Here is a 7,429-nt window from a genome sequence, read left to right on the forward strand (position 1 = left end):
TCAAATTGAACTAAATAAAAGCTAGTGGGCCGCAACATATGGCCATCAAAACCATACATGGTCGACGGTGGCGCCGCGTGAGGATTCAGGGATACCTAAACACATCCTAGCTAGGGTCAAAACTCCATTCATTTCTTCCCGTTCTTATTACTATTTTGGAAAATAAACATAAATTGCAGGTAATGATTTATTAACGCAGGTTAGATTAGTCTAGTTTAGTTTTTGTTTACCTTAGACGAATTCATCCTTTCATTTCATGCACTTTCATACTTTGTACAAAAAAAAAATTCACTTCAATAATAAGGCTTTAAATAAAAAAAGACACTTGACGCCTCTTTGGAACTCATTCACACTAAAGAGCGATTAGCCCAAAATAATAATACAAATCTACTTACAGTTACAGTCCGATGGATGTCTCGTAGAGGTGGGTTGGTTGGTGCAGTCAATGATGTAAGTGATGCAGCGATCTGAAATTCAATACATGAATAAGCATGGATAAAGGCAAGTAGTTAATTTGTTCATGTGATAGTTCGTGTCCATAGGAACTCATGTTGCTAGACTCGACTCTCGACTAGGAACTCGACTCACGTCTAGGAACTCGACTCCCCACTAGGAACTCGACTCTCGACTAGAAACTCGACTCTCGAAAAAAAACTCGACTCTCGACTAGGAACTCGACTCAGGACCAGGAAGAGGAGGAGGAAACTCGACTCTCGACTAGGAACTCGACTCTCGACTAGGAACTCGACTCTCGACTACGAACTCGACTCTCGACTACGAACTCGACTCTCGACTACGAACTCGACTCTCGACTACGAACTCGACTCTCGACTACGAACTCGACTCTCGACTAGGAACTCGACTCTCGACTAGGAACTCGACTCTCGACTAGGAACTCGACTCTCGACTAGGAACTCGACTCTCGACTAGGAACTCGACTCTCGACTAGGAACTCGACTCTCGACTAGGAACTCGACTCTCGACTAGGAACTCGACTCTCGACTAGGAACTCGACTCTCGACTAGGAACTCGACTCTCGACTAGGAACTCGACTCTCGACTAGGAACTCGACTCTCGACTACGAACTCGACTCTCGACTACGAACTCGACTCTCGACTACGAACTCGACTCTCGACTAGGAACTCGACTCTCGACTAGGAACTCGACTCTCGACTAGGAACTCGACTCTCGACTAGGAACTCGACTCTCGACTAGGAACTCGACACGACTATCAACTCGACTCTCGACTATCAACTCGACTCTCGACTATCAACTCGACTCTCAACTCGACTCTCGACTATCAACTCGACTCTCGACTATCAACTCGACTCTCGACTATCAACTCGACTCTCGACTATCAACTCGACTCTCGACTATCAACTCGACTCTCGACTATCAACTCGACTCTCGACTATCAACTCGACTCTCGACTATCAACTCGACTCTCGACTATCAACTCGACTCTCGACTATCAACTCGACTCTCGACTATCAACTCGACTCTCGACTATCAACTCGACTCTCGACTATCAACTCGACTCTCGACTATCAACTCGACTCTCGACTATCAACTCGACTCTCGACTATCAACTCGACTCTCGACTATCAACTCGACTCTCGACTATCAACTCGACTCTCGACTATCAACTCGACTCTCGACTATCAACTCATTCACACTAAAGAGCGATTAGCCCAAAACAATAATACAAATCTACTTACAATTACAGTCCGATGGATGTCTCGTAGAGGTGGGTTGGTTGGTGCAGTCAATGATGTAAGTGATGCAGCGATCTGAAATTCAATACATCAATAAGCATGGATAAAGGCAAGTAGTTAATTTGTTCATGTGATAGTTCGTTTCCATATGTGTATTTATGTTGAAGAAAAAAATAGCTACACTCACATGTCTAGAAGCCAGTAATCTCCCCACAATAGGGGGAACAATCACGTCTTCTCTGCAGCGGAGAAAAAAAAAATTCCCTGTAACCAAACCTACGGAGGAGGAGGAGGAGGAGGAGGAGGAGGAGGAGGAGGAGGAGGAGGAGGAGGAGGAGGAGGAGGAGGAGGAGTTGACAAACGAGCCATATCGTCCCCGGGTCAAATCATCTCCGCACTCGTAAGTAACAGTATTTTCACACCTAGAGTCTCCCGCATGCAGAGACAAGCAAGCTGACTATGTTCAATTGTCACAGTGACGGATATCATGGCCATATCAATATGTATATACACACACATTACATATGTATATACACACTACATATGCATATACACACACATTACATATGCATATACACACATTACATATGCATATACATTACATATGCATATACACATTACATATGCATATACATTACATATGCATATACACACACATTACATATGCATATACACACATTACATATGCATATACACACACATTACATATGCATATACACATTACATATGCATATACACACATTACATATGCATATACACACACATTACATATGCATATACACACATTACATATGCATATACACACATTACATATGCATATACACACATTACATATGCATATACACACATTACATATGCATATACACATTACATATGCATATACACACACATTACATATGCATATACACACACATTACATATGCATATACACACACATTACATATGCATATACACATTACATATGCATATACACACATTACATATGCATATACACACACATATGCATATTCACACAATTACATATGCATATACACACATTACATATGCTTATACACACATTACATATGCATATACACACATTACATATGCATATACACACATTACATATGCATATACACATTACATATGCATATACACACATACATATGCATATACACACATACATATGCATATACACACATACATATGCATATACACACATACATATGCATATACACATACATATGCATATACATACATATACACTTACATATGCATATACACATACATATACACATACATATGCATATACACATACATACATATGCATATACACACATACATATGCATATACACATACATGCATATACACACATACATATGCATATACACACATACATATGCATATACACACGTAAATATGCATATACACACACATATGCATATACACATACATTAGCCAAACTGCTAAGGAAAATAGAAACTGATGAGGACTGTGAAGCACTGCAAGAAGACCTAAATAGGGTATGGAACTGGAGTCAGAAATGGGAAGTGGACTTTAATACTAAGAAGTGTAGCATAATGGAGTTTGGAAAAAGCAAAAACAGAATATCAGGAAAATATACAATTGGAACCAAAGAAGTAAAGAAAGTAGGATCCCAAAAAGATTTGGGAGTAATTATCACGAACGACTTGTCCTATGATATACAGATTAACAAAATTGTCGGGGAGACTTACAACTTGCTAAGATCAATAAAAGTGGCGTTTACATACTTGGACGAAGACATGATAACAAAAATATTGGTTACATTGATAAGGCCTAGATTAGAGTATGCGGCAACATTGTGCTCCCCCAGTACCAAAAAGAATATTAAGAAAATAGAAAGAATCCAAAGAGCAGCTACAAAAATGGCACCTGCACTTGCAAACCTATCATACGAGGAGAGATTGGCTAAACTGGAGTTACCGACACTGGAGCAAAGAAGAGAGAGGTGACCTATTGACCATCTACAGAATCATGAGAGGCACAGAGGTACTCGATAGAGAGAACCTACTTAACTGGGACAAAAGAAACACAAGAGGACATGGAAAGAAAATCAAAAAACTTAGCTATAGAAGAGAACTGAAGAAAACCAGTTTTCCTCATAGAGTTTTGAACACTTGGAACAAACTGGACAATGAAATAGTATGCGCACAAACCATTCATGAGTTTAAAAACAAACTAGACACTGCAAGATACAAAGGCGGGACATCACGAGCATAGCTCCCCTTCCCGCAAAATACAACTAGGTAAATACATATGCATATACACATACATACATATGCATATACACATACATACATGTGCATATACACATACATACATATGCATATACACATACATACATATGCATATACACATACATATGCATATACACATACATATGCATATACACATACATACATATGCATATACACATACATACATATGCATATACACATACATATTTATACACACATATGAATATACACATACATACATATGCATATACATACATACATATGCATATACATACGTATGCATATACACATACATATGTATGCATATACACATACATACATATGCATATACACATACATACGTATGCATATACGCATACATACGTATGCATATACACATACATACGTATGCATATACACATACATACGTATGCATATACACATACATACGTATGCATATACACACATACGTATGCATATACACATACATGTGCATATACACACCTGTGCATATACATTCATACATATGCATATACACACATATATATGCATATACACATACATACATATGCATATACACATACATACATATGCATATACACACATATGCATATACACATACATACATATGCATATACACATACATATGCATATACACATACACATGCATATACACATACATATGCATATACACATACATATGCATATACACATACATATGCATATACACATACATATGCATATACACATACATACATATGCATATATACATACATATGCATATATACATACATATGCATATACACATACATATGCATGTACACATACATACATATGCATGTACACATACATACATATGCATATACACATACATACGTATTCATATGCACATACATACGTATGCATATACATACATACGTATGCATATACACATACATACGTATGCATATACACATACATACGTATGCATATACACATACATACATATGCATATACACATACATATGCATATACACATACATACATATGAAATAAGCCATAGTGAAAAATCGCAAATGCCACCTTGGTCATGCACTCTCACACTTTATAAAAAAAAAAAAAAAAAACTCGATAAATAGGGCATAATTAAAAAAAAAATCACTGAAAGCCTCTTTGGAACACATTGACATTCACACGAGCTAGAATTAGTTACTTACAGTTACAGTCCAATGAAATGATGCGAATGTCTCGTAGAGCTGGGTGAATGGATGATTTGGTGGTGGTGATGAACCTGCATGATCATTGATGAACCTGCAATTCAAATTGAAGAATAAATGGAGGAAGTGGAAATATGTCAGAGTAGTCGGTTTGTAATACTTCAATATACCACGTTATTTCACAATATACTTCATTTTTTCATACTATGCAATATATCATATATCAATCATATCATATGCAATATTTTAATATATATCACATTATTTCACAACATATGGAAAAAACTTAGTCTGTTAGGTCTTCTGGTGAAGTGTAATACATCTCCCGGCAGATCAAATCCATGCGACTCCGACCTAAAAATGAATCTTTCGACATCTCCTAAATCTCCTACTATTTCAATATAATTATAACATCTATATGGTCTAATATTTCCTAGGTACGTAAACATATATACATTATTGCAATTTTATCAATATACAAGATATATATATATATGGCCAATACACTCACAACGTCCCCAGCGTGTCCTCTTTCTTTTACTTCCAATCTTCAACTGAGCCGGACGGCGTCTGACGTCATAGCCTTTTGAAATCCTCGACTTGGTATGTATGTAAATACATTATCCATAAATTACCCATACATCAGAAGAAACTAAAGCAAATACTTTCTTGAATTTCTATGTAATAAATACAATGTAGATATCTACATATACGCAGATATGTTTATTTCCCGAAAAATTACAACTCATCGTTTATGCTCAGATCATCTCGAAAATAGATAATGATTGCCATTGTTCAATAATAAAAGAAACAGTTAAATAGTAAATAATAATAAATTTACATATAACTAATAATAAATGAGAATCAAACAGACAAATTATAACAAAAATATACATACATAAAATAAATGCGTTCCAATGATGCCTTTTCATAAATACATCGACTTAAGCGTTTTAGAATAAATATTTATATCATATATTCTTTACTATATTACTATAAGTAATATTCAAGCCAATGATATTAAACAAACTCGTCATCTTATATATATAAGCATTGAATATTGGTTGGCAATTAATCTATGGCGGGAAACTGCGTCTGAATATTTCAAATGGCTGTTTGTGAAGGCGGGAACATGAACGTACAATAATTGTACTGTATTCATTTCAGCATAAAAGCATATAAATATATATATATATATATATATATATATATATATATATATATATAATTGTAACTATCTACAATGAAAAAAAATGCGAAAACGTACTCCGCATCATATTGCCATAAAAACGAAAATATAAAAAAATTCGTTCAAATATCGAAATCATTGATATGCTTTCGCTCAGATAAGTTTCAAATGTATATGCGTACATATCAATGTGCATGTGTGTGTGTGTGTGTGTGTGTGTGTGTGTGTGTGTGTGTGTGTGTGTGTGTGTGTGTGTGTGTGTGTGTGTTATGTACCATGGTCTTCGATCACGTATTGGACTTTTTTTTTATTATTCATTACGCAATAGCGTCCTACAGTGGGGGGAGGTTTTCATAATGAATGTAGGGAGGCAACTGGGATGGAGATGCTTACACACGTACACATACAGTTATATATACACACACACATACAATACATGAGTTTCAGGTAACATAATATAGGACACTGGGTATTGTACATTAATTCAAAAGGGAATAAGACTGAGTGTCACGGGTGAGTCGGAGTGAGTGTTTCCAAAACCGTTAGTTGGTGTTTGTGCGTGTGCTTGTGCGTGTGCCTGTGCGTGCGTTTGTGTGTGTGTGTGTGTGTGAGAGAGAGAGAGAGAGAGAGAGAGAGATTCACCATGGTCTCGGATGACGTATTGGACTCGTGATCGACAGCTATTTCCCTCCCGGAGGAGAGCTCATATATGACCGATCTATGGGTAATACTGTGACCTCACACGCACGCGCGCGCACACATACACACAAAGACTATGACTATGACGATGATCCTGCTGCTGCTGCTGCCGCCGCTGCTGCTGCCACTGCTGACGACGACGACGACGATGATGATGATGATGCTACTGCTGCTGCTGCTGATGATGATGATGATGACGACGACGACGACGATGATTTTTTTCTTTTGTTTTGTTTATTACGCAAGAGCGTCATATAGTCGGGGGGAGGTTTCTATAATGAATGATGATGATGATGATGGAATCTCGTCAGATTCTCATCAACCGTTGTGAGTTCGTTTGGATAGAAACGACTTCGGTTACAATATTTCGACTGCGGTTTGTGTGTGTTCCT

At 37.1% G+C, this 7,429-nt stretch overlaps 1 long non-coding RNA gene across 1 annotated transcript; it reads right to left on the bottom strand.

Annotated features, from left to right (window-relative positions):
* Positions 1-428: 428 nt before the first annotated feature.
* On the bottom strand, positions 429-5,654 carry LOC143031745 (uncharacterized). Its single transcript, XR_012967029.1, has 3 exons — positions 5,150-5,654; positions 1,719-1,790; positions 429-467 (listed from the first exon to the last, which is right to left on the bottom strand). It is a non-coding gene; the product is annotated as an uncharacterized LOC143031745 (long non-coding RNA).
* Positions 5,655-7,429: the final 1,775 nt, after the last annotated feature.

The sequence above is a fragment of the Oratosquilla oratoria genome, chromosome 12, assembly GCF_046742065.1.
Source record: "Oratosquilla oratoria isolate Oo_2021 chromosome 12, ASM4674206v1, whole genome shotgun sequence".
In the NCBI taxonomy this organism is placed as follows: Eukaryota; Metazoa; Arthropoda; class Malacostraca; order Stomatopoda; family Squillidae; genus Oratosquilla; species Oratosquilla oratoria.